The sequence below is a fragment of the Tympanuchus pallidicinctus genome, unplaced genomic scaffold (genome assembly GCF_026119805.1).
Source record: "Tympanuchus pallidicinctus isolate F22 unplaced genomic scaffold, pur_lepc_1.0 scaffold44, whole genome shotgun sequence".
Classification (NCBI taxonomy): Eukaryota; Metazoa; Chordata; class Aves; order Galliformes; family Phasianidae; genus Tympanuchus; species Tympanuchus pallidicinctus.
Genome location: NW_026294763.1, coordinates 1,050,668 through 1,063,199, shown reverse-complemented (window position 1 = coordinate 1,063,199; position 12,532 = coordinate 1,050,668). Strand labels below are relative to the sequence as shown.

Genomic DNA, 12,532 nt, shown 5'->3' with positions numbered 1-12,532 from the left:
CAATGATCTCATGAAAAAATCCTATTCCAGTTTATCAGTGAGGTTGAGCGTTGCTTAGGATTGCTGACACTCTTTACCTTGTTAAATTGGTAATTCAAAAAGGAAAATCTGTTTGTGTTTCCTAAGAGAAAAACCATGCTGCCTTCACACAGAACCAATGAGGTCCCTGCCTGTACTCTGCAGCCCCTAAGGAATTCCAAAACCTCATTGCACAGGCCAGATGCCAGCAGGTAGAGTCTCAGCAATTTAGTGCATTGCCAGACACCCAGGGGTTGAAGGGCTCCTTCCATTTCTTGATGCAAATGATCTCTGAATGATGTTTCAGGAATGGGGATGTCAAGGAGACATGTTTTATATCTGCCCAGTTCAAAACAAGTGTGCATTAGCAGGTGGCTCTCTTTTATCCAATTCTTCCCCGCAAGGGCTTATCAATTTTGTACCAGGTTCAGTCACAGTCCATTTCTGTCACAGACTTATCAACATGGTAATTCAAATTTTGCAGGTGCGATTACACCTACACGAATACTGATGAGCTCAAAGTCTGACAGGCCTCTGAAAAATGTGGATGGATTGCAAGCTGCTATAAGTACTCATACAGCCTGGCAATGCTAACATGTGACAGGCATGGCATCAGAAATGGAGAAAAGGAAAAAAATAAAAATGACACATCAAATGTGAACTTATATTTAAGACACAGACCTAATTTTTGCTAGATGGAAAATAATAGAACAATTGTAACTTCTATTCATTTGAGGTGACAGAATGCTCAAAGTTGGAGGAAACCCTGCCAGAAGATTTTATTTAGGGCAATGTCAATTTCAGAAAGAGGTAAATAAAAGGAGGACCTTGGTCCTAAGTTTTAATGAGTCCCAGAGAACATACATTACTCAGTGTTTGCAATTCATCAATCATCTATGATCCCTGATAAACAAAAAGGATACAGGGCCAGAATTCAAATTACTCAGAAAACTTGGAGATCTGAGATTGGAAAGTTATTAATTTTCAGAAGTTAATAACTTTCCATGCCTGACAACTTCCTGGAAGAAAACTATTATAAGAAAATCTCAGATGGCATGAGAGTGAGATAGAATGATTAAGCTTGGAAAAGGCCTCTAAGATCATCCAGTCCAACCATCCACCTACCACAAATATTGCCCATAAACCATAGTCCCTAATTATCACACTGACCACTTCCTTAAACATCTCCAAGCTGATTGTTTGTCCAGATACTAAAGATAAACAAATGATGTCAACAAGGTAGATAGAAGAACCAATTCTGATACCTAATTAGATATTTAATCACACCTTCCAATAAGCAGGACAGAAACAACGTGGTGGGACATTTCAAGTGGACTGAATTGACACTGCTGCAAGTGAACCGACTTCAAAGGCGGTAATGAGAGCCCTGTCCTCCTCTCCTTCTCCCCTTTCCTTACTTTTCTTGCTCAAATTTATTTCACTGCTTTACCATCTGCAATAATTGAGTCAGACAGGCCAGTTGCTCCAGTGCATTCACTGGAGCTGCACCATTTAACATCAGTGTTTTGGCCCACACTGTACTTGAGCAGAAGAAAGAAACTGAAAATAATCTAATGTAGACACTAAAGAAACGCATATTTTAAAACATATTTGATGTAATGTCTCTGTGCACATACTTTTTTTATGCCTTCCAAGGGTCCTCTTTGACATTAGCAAGGTAACATACATTACCTAATCTCTTTTTCCCTTGCCTTAGGGATGAAGGTCAAATGTTTGAACACTGACAATGCACGGCGCTTCCCAAGTAGCAGCATGGCCATCCACGCACTGTTCTCTGAATTCTTGCAAGACTGTCACAAACTTGTCAGAAAAGTGAATGTATGAAGACAAAAAGACAAAGAGGTGTGGGGAAGATTTGCTCCCTGAGCTCTTGCTTGCTAACAGTGCTTCCACACTGCAGCATGGCAGAAAAAACACACAGCAGAGTCAGAAATCTGACAGACAGGAACGTGTGCAACTCAGAAGGGGAAAAACCCTGCTGAACCTCTGACCAAAGCAGACCTCAATAACCTGAAAAATGCGAACTCAGATGCAGAGGGGAGAATGTTGGCCCTCATCCAGGAGAGTCCATCTCCCTCACTTCTGCCCTCCACATCTACGAGGCCATCTAGAAAGGTTTGGCCCCCTATGCTATCATCAGTCATAGCTCTCAGGAAAGCATAAATAAGAGATAAAGTGAAAACACATCCCTGTATCAATTTTATTTTTCTTAATTTGTATTTAAAATTTTAGCTTTTAAGGATGCACCCCCTTTCAAACAACGCAGGACAGAAGCATATGTAAAAACAGGGATCCTTGTGCAAGGCTACCTATCAAGATAAGAGGTGATAGCCTTAAGCTGAGCCAAAGCTGGTTCAGATTGATATTAGGAAAAATTTATTCTCTGAAAGAGTGGTGATGCATTGGCAAAGGCTGCTTAAGGAGGTGGTGGTGGAATCATTGTCCTCAGAAGTGTTCAAGGATTGTGGAGATGTGGCACAGAGGAACATGGTCAGTGAGCATGGTGGGATGGGTTGGGGTTGGACTTGGACATCATAGAGGCCTTTTCCAACCTTAATGATACCACGATTCCATGATGAGACTTGGAACAAGGCCATATGACAATAAGAGCTAGCAACACCTCGCTTAGCCTGTGGCCCTGACCTCAGCTGAAGGATTGAAATGCTTCTGTAATAGAATAAACTGACAACACTGAAGCAGCTGGAATGTGCTGGCCCAGATTCTGGGCTGTGTGAAACGTCTCGAGCTCAGCCAAAACAGTGACAAAAGAAGTTTTTGGGCATCACAAACCAGCTTCTATAATCTCCAACATAGAAATAGTAAAAGCTCAAAAAACTCCCACTGCTGCACAACCTCCTCTGTGTTCAATAACTGAGCTTTCCAGCTCACTTTTCTTGGTAACCAACTAAGATTTTAATCTTTAAATGAGTGGCCATATTTATATGACTTCTGAACAATAACACTTTGTCAGAAATATGGTTTGTTTGCCCAGGTGAAATGTAAAGCTTTTGTGTCTTGTTTGTTTGGTAGGTTTGGGTCTTATTTCTTTCTGTCTAGAAATTCCCTCTCAAAGAAAAATTAATTAAAAAAAAGCAGAGGTAAAAAAAAAGCAGGTAGAGAACAAAAATAAGACACCTGCCTTCTACGCCCTTTGTGTTCATAATATAGGGTTGAATCAGATTTCTCCAAACAAGTCTCCCATGGACAAGACCCATGAAATCATTAGCACCGTAGCCATTATGTGTGGCTAGAAACAAAGCTCCATGATACATCTGCCTTTTAAGACCTGTCTAGAAGTAGAATTTGTGGCAAGTTAACTTCAATTAGTTCAAAAGACCGTTTTACAAATTGTCTAGTTCCTCAGAGCGTTAAACCATTCGGAAGTGGATTTGCAGACTAACACAATAAAGCTCCTGCAGATTCCCAGCAATGCCTCAAACTCTCAGCCCTGCTTTTGTGAGGCCTTGGACTCCTGTCAAGAGGAACATATCCCAGGCCTACCTTGAAGACAGTTAATTAACACAGTGCATAGCAGAAAGCAGCATTTTTCTTTCTCTTGCTGCAGGTTCATGCTGATCCCAGGGAGCACTACCAACGCAACCGTTATCTTGCTATTCAGAAGCACCACCTTGTAACAAAGCTGTTTCCCAGCAGTTAGTACAAACGCTGGCTATTCTTCACATCCTATACATAGAAACTCAATTGGTGGCCACAGGAGAAGCTCATGACCTTCAACCAGTCCAATCCAGAAGTGTTTGCCATCCATCTTCTGACAGCAATGTATCTCTTTTCCTCACAACACACTTGCAGTGGTTGACCTTAAAATCGGTTCTCCCTCCCTAAAATATTTAAAACCCGAATAAATTCAAAATACCAAGGACTGTGAGACGGTAGAGACAGTGGCCTATCTGAAAGGAGTGCTGAGGGTGTTAGCCTAGGGAAAATACCACTGAGATTTCTAGCAAAGTCAGCTTTGACATCCTTCACTACTTTATCCTTTGCAACTGCATGCTCCCAGAAAGTGAGAAGTACCACAAAAACCTAGGAGGAACCTTCCCTTGACTCCAGTGTTTTCCTCCCTGGCTTGTTTAAGGATTCACTGCATGACTTCAGCTGCCCTTGCAGAAACCCTCTCAGCAGCAAGGCAGTGGCTGGGCCTGCCAGTGTGTTTTCTGTGCAGACTGACAGCTTTCCAAGCTCACAAAAGACAGATGATGGGATTGGTTTACAAAAATCCCAGGACTTCTCTTGTTTCATCCTAAATCCCATTGATATGCAGCGCGAGCGGTCTCAAAACACAAACAGCAAAGCAACAGATCCATGGGAGGGGAGTACTGATTTCAAAACATGGCTGCAGCGATAATGGACAAAAAAACCCCACGACAATGGAATAAAAACAGCAAATGGATGTAGCATTCAAACCATAGGCCTCTAGCTGTGGATACACAAAGCTCACATCAAGCTCAATGCCAACCAGGTCTTGGAAATACTTGAGTGTATTTTATAGCTATAGAAGACACTGTTGCAAACCCGACACATAAAGAAATTCCCCTCTGATTTCTTTATGACAGAAGCCCGCCTGAAGTCTAATTATGCCCTCTTTTGTCTAACGAGTATAAAGAAATGCAAAGTGTCATGTCCTCAGAGCCACAAACCCTCAGCAGTCTCTCAGTCCCCTTTTCGACAAAACAGGCACACTGCTTTTGTGTCAGATCAACAGGGTATCAATAGACACTAATTCAAATTAAAAAAAAAACAACCCACAGAGTTAAGCATTATGATTGAAGCATATGGGAACATGGTGGGAGTATACAGGGTAAACAGTGGGGAGAGTTTTACCAGGCTGGAGAGCAAAGAAAATTCCACTGACCTGTGAGATGTCAGAGCTGTCTTCCTTTCAGACTAACCCATCTTTTGTTTTAGGAAGACAAAATGACAGGGAACACAATACCAAAGAGCAGTCACTTATCAGGACAATCTGAGCACTGGGGTTGATTTCAGACTAGTTGGAGAAAAACAATTGCCCTAGAATAGATGTGGTGATGCCACTCAGCAAGGCTGCCTCCTGGGGAAGAAGAGGAGAGGGTGTGTGGGGTAAATTACTGGCTGAAGAAACTATAGACTGTAACAAATCTGACTCCAAAGGAAGCCTGACCTCACAATTGCTTTCTTCTCTGAATGCAAATAACTGATTAGACCAGAAATTCCAGTTAATAGCTCATCTCAAGCAGAATAAATATAAGTTTTAATTTATCTTGACAAATAACTTACACTTAGATGATCTTTTACGAATGTGCATCATTTTGATTTCACTTCATACAGTCACAAAAACACGCCCTTAAAGCAAATTTCCCCCGGTGCATGGATTATACCTGCAGGGAAACTCAACAGATTTTCACACCTGCCCAAAATTCTAATCTTTCATGCTAACATATTATGAGGAGTAAACTGCTGAAATAATCTCATTACATGGGATGGTTCCATCCAACAATTTTCTTTTCATTAAGTGTTCCATAGATACCCTTAATGGGCATCACTCAGATGCTAGCAGAGAAAGAAAAGCAAGCTCTTCTGAAAACTAACTCCAAACTCATTGTGCGTTAACTTAAAACATCTCTGTAATAGGCAATTACCAAAAGATCATTATCTAACATCAACTGTATTTTCACCGTTGAAAAAATAACTAAGTAAAAATGATACTGTCACTAATATTTATCTCTGGAAGTTTCACTGATTACGATTCATCTTCTACATGGTCTCCTTCCTTTTGGAGCAACTCAGGCTATGGAAAAGAGAAGCAGCGAAGAAATAACAGCTTAGCTCTGAGCTTTTCTACAGGCATTGCAAGCACACAGAGAACAAACGCTCTTGCTTTCTGGGCATCCATTTTAGAATCCACATAGAAGTATGACTTCTGCAAAAACAGTTTGCCCTGTGACTTGCTTCCATATCCAGTCCCATCTAAATATGAGTAAGGTTGTTACCCAGCTGCCATGCAACTTCCCCTTAGCCTTAGAAGACGGAAGTTAAAAGAGCAGCTGCAAGGATTCCTGGGTGGGAAGACTGTAATCTCTAAATCTGTTGTTCTCTCAGTGATCTCTCAGTGATACATAAAGCTCTAAAAGATTCACATGTCTAGTTTCACCTTTGTTTTCATGTTTCTTCTGTCTAAGGAAAACATTCAGTATAGGTGTAACTACAAAATCCTAGTGAACTGGATGGCGCTAGAGCAGAAATATTCTTCTAGCTCTAAATAGCTTTGATATTATGAATAACCTATTGAGCTCTAAGATCTTATTAAACCACAAAATGAGGCCTTACTGCTTTGACTGAAGTGCCACCAAGAAATTCCAGCCACAGGTCGCTGACCTGTAAATGAAAGGTCCCACGCAAACAAGAACCAAAAATAAAGAAAAATCTCTCAAAGAAACAAAATGAAGGCCAGCTCAGTTTTTATTTTTATCCCAGCCTTTAACAAAGGGCTGCTCTAACAAGGACCCTCTCCCACCAGGTTTAATGCAGCGGTTGTGTTTTGTACCAGAAGTGGCGATTCGAAAATCCTTCACACAATTGCACTTTCCTGTTATTTGAGAGGATCTGGCAGATAAATAAAAGGTTCTCTTCCCTGATGAGTTTTTCAAAGCTGTTTAGATACGTGTAAGCACCCGGCAGGTTTGATGGCTTGCAGCAGCTTTTCACATGGACAAGAATTAAGATCCCCACTCGTATAGCTCAGTGGTGCTCCATCAAAACACACAGTACAAGCATCAGGAGCAAGACAGTGCCTTGCTGACCTACTTACTGCTGTCTCAGGGCAAACTGCGTTGCCCTTCGTTGTTCTTTATTCTCTGCACCACCAGGCAAAACCTCTTCCCATATTCTCAGGAAATATGGAAGCAGAATTGCTCAGTTATCATTTCAGAGTACTGCTGTCACACACCCAACTGCTCTTCTTGCACTGGAGTACAATGAGATCAGTACAAAAGTGCCTTGGTATTCTAAACCACTGTACTAACTTAAATTAACTTAATCTAAACCATGCCTGCTCTGAAATATCTTCCCTTTCTTAGTAATACTAATAAGGAGCCAAACTGCACAGACACTGTGGAGACAGCTTTAGATTTAATACAGTGCATTTAAATTAAATGGACCTAACACACTGCTTTCTTTCCCTTTTCAGGTCTCATCTTTCATCTGCAGGTTCCGTGGTTGTTTCAGCCTTGATAGAGTTAGAAACATTGACAGCTCAAATAAATAAATATTTTAAACATGCAAGGCAAGCCTACATCCCAAGGGAAATATCTGAGCTTTTCCAGCGTTCAGATTTGATTATTTATGCAGTTAAGTAAGAAAGGAAATTGCTAACAAATCTTTGCATTGGTTTGGCATCCTGTTCCAACCTGTCTTTTCCTGCTCTAGCCCCATAATGGCTAGCTGATTAGGCGTGAGGAAGAATAGCTTCGTTTTACGCACTGCGCACAAGTGGGACTTGAAACCAGCTTCCCAAATTCCCAGTTCTGCCAGAGACATCAGACAAAAGCACAGACAAGTCTATTCCTCAGCATGAATCTCTATTCCCCTCCATAAAAAATGGGAAACAGAGATCCTTCCTTTCACTTTTGTCAGACCATTTTAAAGGCATGGTCTTCGATGCAGTGGCTACTTCACACTGCAAAACTCTTCTCACAGACATACACACCACCCCATTGGAAGCTTGTTTATGTTTTGTTCATTTTTAATCTCTCATACAGAGATCTGGTTCCTTGGTGCAGTGCACACTTGCTCTTCTGACACTGTTGACAGAACAGGAGGTTAAAAAAACAAACAAACAAACAAACAAAGGGAACCATTCTGATACAGGTTTGATAGGACAAGTGGTAATGACTTTCAGCTGCACTAGGGAAGGTTCAGGTTGTATATTAAGAAAAAATTTCTTCTTGGAAAGAGTGGTGATGCATTGGCACAGAATGTCCAGGGAGGTGGAAGAGTCTCCATCCCTGGAGGTGTTCAAGAACCTTGGAAACGCAGCACTGAAAGACTGATCAGTAGGCATGGTGGGATGGCCTGGGGTTTGACTTAGCGATCATAGAAGTCTTCTTCAATCTTAATGATTCTAATAAAGCCATTCTACACCATTTACTGTTCACACTTTAAAGCAGCATCAGGCCTCATACTTGGACAAATCCCATCTGTTAGAATCAAAAACCAATACTGATTATCACAGACTGTTGTCTGCAGTCTTCCTTCTCACTTCTTGATGGCCGTCTGCTTTACCCCCACTGACTCTTCCCGGATGAGGGAACAATCCTTTAAGCTTCCAGCACTGTATTCTTGTCATTTGTACAAGGCACAAACCTAGCTGAGAGCTATAAAGAAGGCTTGTGAGCCACTGAGACTCACCTTTATTAACCCTAGGAAATGTGCAGATCAGCCTAAACGCCTCTGTTAAAATAAAACACGTGTTGGCCGTGTGCATTGGATTGCTCCATTGCCATTAAATTTGTCTCAGCTCCTTCTCTCTCAAACAGCACTTACCCTTATCACTAGATTTGCCTAGGAGCCCTGTGTGTATTTTGTGCTAAGAAATTTTGCCTCAATCACTTAAAAATTAGTCCTTTCTTCCCCTTGAATACTTATCTGCTCATGTTTATGAATAAGTCACAGCCATGAAGAATTTACTGGCATCAGTGAGTGCCTTCTGCTTATGTTGTTTTTCTTTTCGGATCTTAGAATTCTCTCTGTTTGAAACATTTGTTCCGTAGTTTTGCAACTTGCAGGGAAATAAATTGGAGGGAATGTAAGCAGATGAATGTATGCCCATATTAATCCCAGAAACACAATGGCACTTGGGTGCTTATATTGAGATTGCTTCTAGACATCATCTTGAAAATAGTCCTGGAGCAGCTTATGCTGTTATCGTCCCCTGCTGCTTATTACCACCGAACAGTGAGAAGCTTTCACACTGATAGCAGAAGCAACCTGAAAGTGCTACTTACACAGCTTAATGAGAAGCCAGTTCTCTTTGTTTAACCTATTGCTGAAAAATCTATTTAATTTAAAATTCCCTAACCATGCACTGATGTAGACAACATACCCACACGTGGCTCCTGCTCTCAAGTCTACATATTATGGTATCTTTGCAAGACTGGAGCAGTGACATCTCAAACAGCCTTAACTACCATAAACACAACCACTTCTTTCCAACTTCTTAGCTCATATTTTTCAGCTCAGAACTTCTGCACACACTTTTCAGCTATGAGGTACTTAGCCTTGCTAACGTGCTTGGACCAACATGTGCAAAACAATGCACACGTACAAATTCTTAACGTGGAAGACCCATCTCCAATGTCAGTATGCCAACTCTGTCACTTCCAACAGACACCCACAAGTTTAAAGCAACCAATGATGTAGCAACCAGTGTATTTAGAAAAATGATATTTGAGCAAACAAATTCAGACAGGTACGAGGACAATTTTCATCTATTGACTTCAATTATTAGGAATTTAAACGTAGTTAAAAGTAACTGAGATGTCAACCTCAGGTTTGGTTTTTCACTTATCTTGTATTCTGACAGAAACATAAAAATAAAGCCAAGAAAAGAATGGAATCAGCTCAGTAGTTTTAGGAGTTACAATCATTTCTATTTGCCACTTTCCATGATATTTTTGGGCACGTTCCATAATTTTTAATAATGTATATTTTTTGGCTGTACTTATAAGGATGTCAGAAGGTAACAGGCTGAATTTGTTATAATGCAAATCTGACACCTGAATAGGAACACTGAAGGATTCTGCCCTTTAAAATTTCAGGAAAATAGCAGCAAATTAGAACTGACAGGATGTTACTTTGATCTGACAATCATGACTGTAACTCACATTGAATATTGAATACTGGTTCTTTTTTAGTTCCAAAAAGAGTGGATGCACAAACTGCATAGTGTGTATCTCATCATGTAACAACTGACACCACCAATAAGCCTCCTGAAAGTAAAGCTGTTTGGAAGAACTACGTATTATTTTGCTTTATTTTGACATCCACATGCTCAACCGAATATTTCTGAAGATATATTAAGAATTCACGTGCACGGGCAAAGATGGTAATCTGTCACTCACCGTAAGAACTGTATCTTCCATACAAATATTTCCCTTCCTGGTGCAACAAAAGGAAGTGGGTTGAAGCAAGAAGAATTTTCCATTTGCAGTTTCTATATTCTGTGTGCTTGATACCAGGTTGTTTTCAGTTGATAAGTGATAACTCTATGCAGCGTTACATTACTAAAGACTGAAATGCCATTTTCTTTTCATTAAACATCCTGAAATCCGCCCTCCTCCTCACTGAGTGGGGGGGAAATATTACCAAAAGAACTACTACAATGTCAGAGACTACAGCAAGCTCTAGGTTTTTGAGTTCCTCACAAGTAGGATCTAGATGAAATTCTGGAAATGACGTTTTTGTGTTTGCAAAGTACTTACAAAGGCAAAGATTGCTGTTTGTTTTTAAGGGAATTTAAGTCACAACATACAAGCGTGCACACTCAGATTATACATTCCAGCCCTGGTATTTGTGCATCATCACACCTTACATGATCAAACACTCCAAGTTTGTCTCTTGCTGCCATTACAAGGATACTGTTGCTTCCCATTCCCTCCAAAGGTTTGATCCATGAATGCAGATAACTGGAAATCTATCAACAAGCCTTCCTACAGCAACACTCCAACTTGCAGAAAGAATGGGTCATATGCAACAACAGTAGCAGAAATTAACAGGACATCACAAGGAGCTGATATGCTCAGTCCAGTTGCCTCCGAAACCTTGAGCATATTTGAATTCAGTAAAACCCAGAGACCCACAGGAAAAATAAATCTACACGGCCATAACGCTTCAACCAAGTCATAGTAAATGCCTGTCATTCAATGAAATTTTACTCAGCCAGCCATAAAGTGGTTTAACTTTACTTTATCCTCCATCTCACAGTGTCATTCTTACCAGCACAACATTACAATGAACTGCCACAGAGATGATCTGCTACAATTTTATGCTTTCAGCCACCATGCAAACCTTCTTTTGGGAGAACTCCCACAACCAGCTTCAGTATCGACACAGAATGCTTTCTCTCTTTAAATCTATGCTGTCATACTTTCACACAGGAACAGAAAAAGACCAAAAAAAAAAAAAAAAAAAAACCCCAAAAAACAAAAAAAATCACAAATATGAAGTTGTACACTTACCACTTTGACTCATGCTTATAACAGGCTGATGTGATATTCAGCATATAGACAGATGGCAGAGCAGCTTCTGGGATTCCAATGGAATGGCATTGCCAGGTAGAACTACCAGGGTTCTTGCTAGTTGGAACCTTGGGATATGCCCACAATAATTCTGGAGCTCTCATTCCAGCTGAGGCAGTGACGCTCCTGCCATCATCACCTCCCTGTGTGACACAGTAATTCTTACTGTCATCTTCTCACTTCTTATGAAGATAGAGGTAATTACTCTTGATGAATAAAAGTCCTTATCGTTGCATGAAGCAACCTCTAATAGTTTCCCCAAGGTAATAGCACTGTGTGTCTATACCTCCATATATTTCTGGAGAATTGAAAAGCCATAAACATTACAATTGCTTTGATAATCTTTCTATACAGCTCCTGAAAGACAGAGAACAAAGAAGAAATTCAGTGTGGTACTTCAACTGGCAGACATCACCATTAAAGCATTCCCACTTATTTACAATTGTATCAATCAGGAAACAGCCTTCATTAGTCAAAATCTGTTTGTCATCCTGGAGGATAACCTTGTCACGTTCCACTACAGAGCAAAAAGCCTTTGGTGAGAAAAATGCCCTAATAAAGACCAATGCAACTTTTGGATCTTCCAGTGTTTTTTCTCCTCTGCAGAACACTTCCCAAAGAAAAGCTAGCATCCTCCATTTGCAACATATGACAGCCAGCTATCCACATGGTGCAGTTTATGTCATTATCTCTTATTTCTCGATGGATTACATTCTTACAAGGCACATCAAGAAGTTTTATCAGGTAATGGCAAGAGTAGTGCGGTAGTTTCTTGCAGTCCACGAGGCCATTAAAATAAATCCTTTGGGTTTCAAGCCTTAAAAGCACTGTATCTCCCTCTAGTGCCTGCTAAACTTACAGGATTATGATCTGCTACTGCTGCCAAGTGATGCATCCCCTTTACACTTGATGCTTTGGAAGGGGCAGGATTCAGAACTTCTGGTAGCAAATAACTCAAGATAACTCAATAATTCCACGGGACAGGAGCAGTTAAGTTTTCTGCTACGTATTCACCAAAAAGTCAATTTCAGAAGTGAAAATCTCAAAACTGACAGAGAATATCTTTTTGACATTGTCTGGTGCGTCCTTACATTCGCTGCATTGCACTGATGCCAATCAGTCCCAACTCCCATGACTGTACCCTTCTTTCACCTCTTCTGTGCTCTCTCCAAATGTAGAGACCACGATGAACAAAGTAAGCTCTC

At 40.6% G+C, this 12,532-nt stretch overlaps 1 long non-coding RNA gene across 1 annotated transcript in view; it reads right to left on the bottom strand.

Annotated features, from left to right (window-relative positions):
• LOC128090198 (uncharacterized) overlaps positions 1 to 11,680 on the bottom strand; it is a 62,615-nt gene extending 50,935 nt beyond the window's left edge. The window contains exon 1 of the long non-coding RNA XR_008210863.1: positions 11,268 to 11,680. This is a non-coding gene — a long non-coding RNA (uncharacterized LOC128090198). The remainder of the gene's footprint in view (positions 1 to 11,267) is intronic.
• Between the last annotated feature and the right edge of the window lie 852 nt (positions 11,681 to 12,532).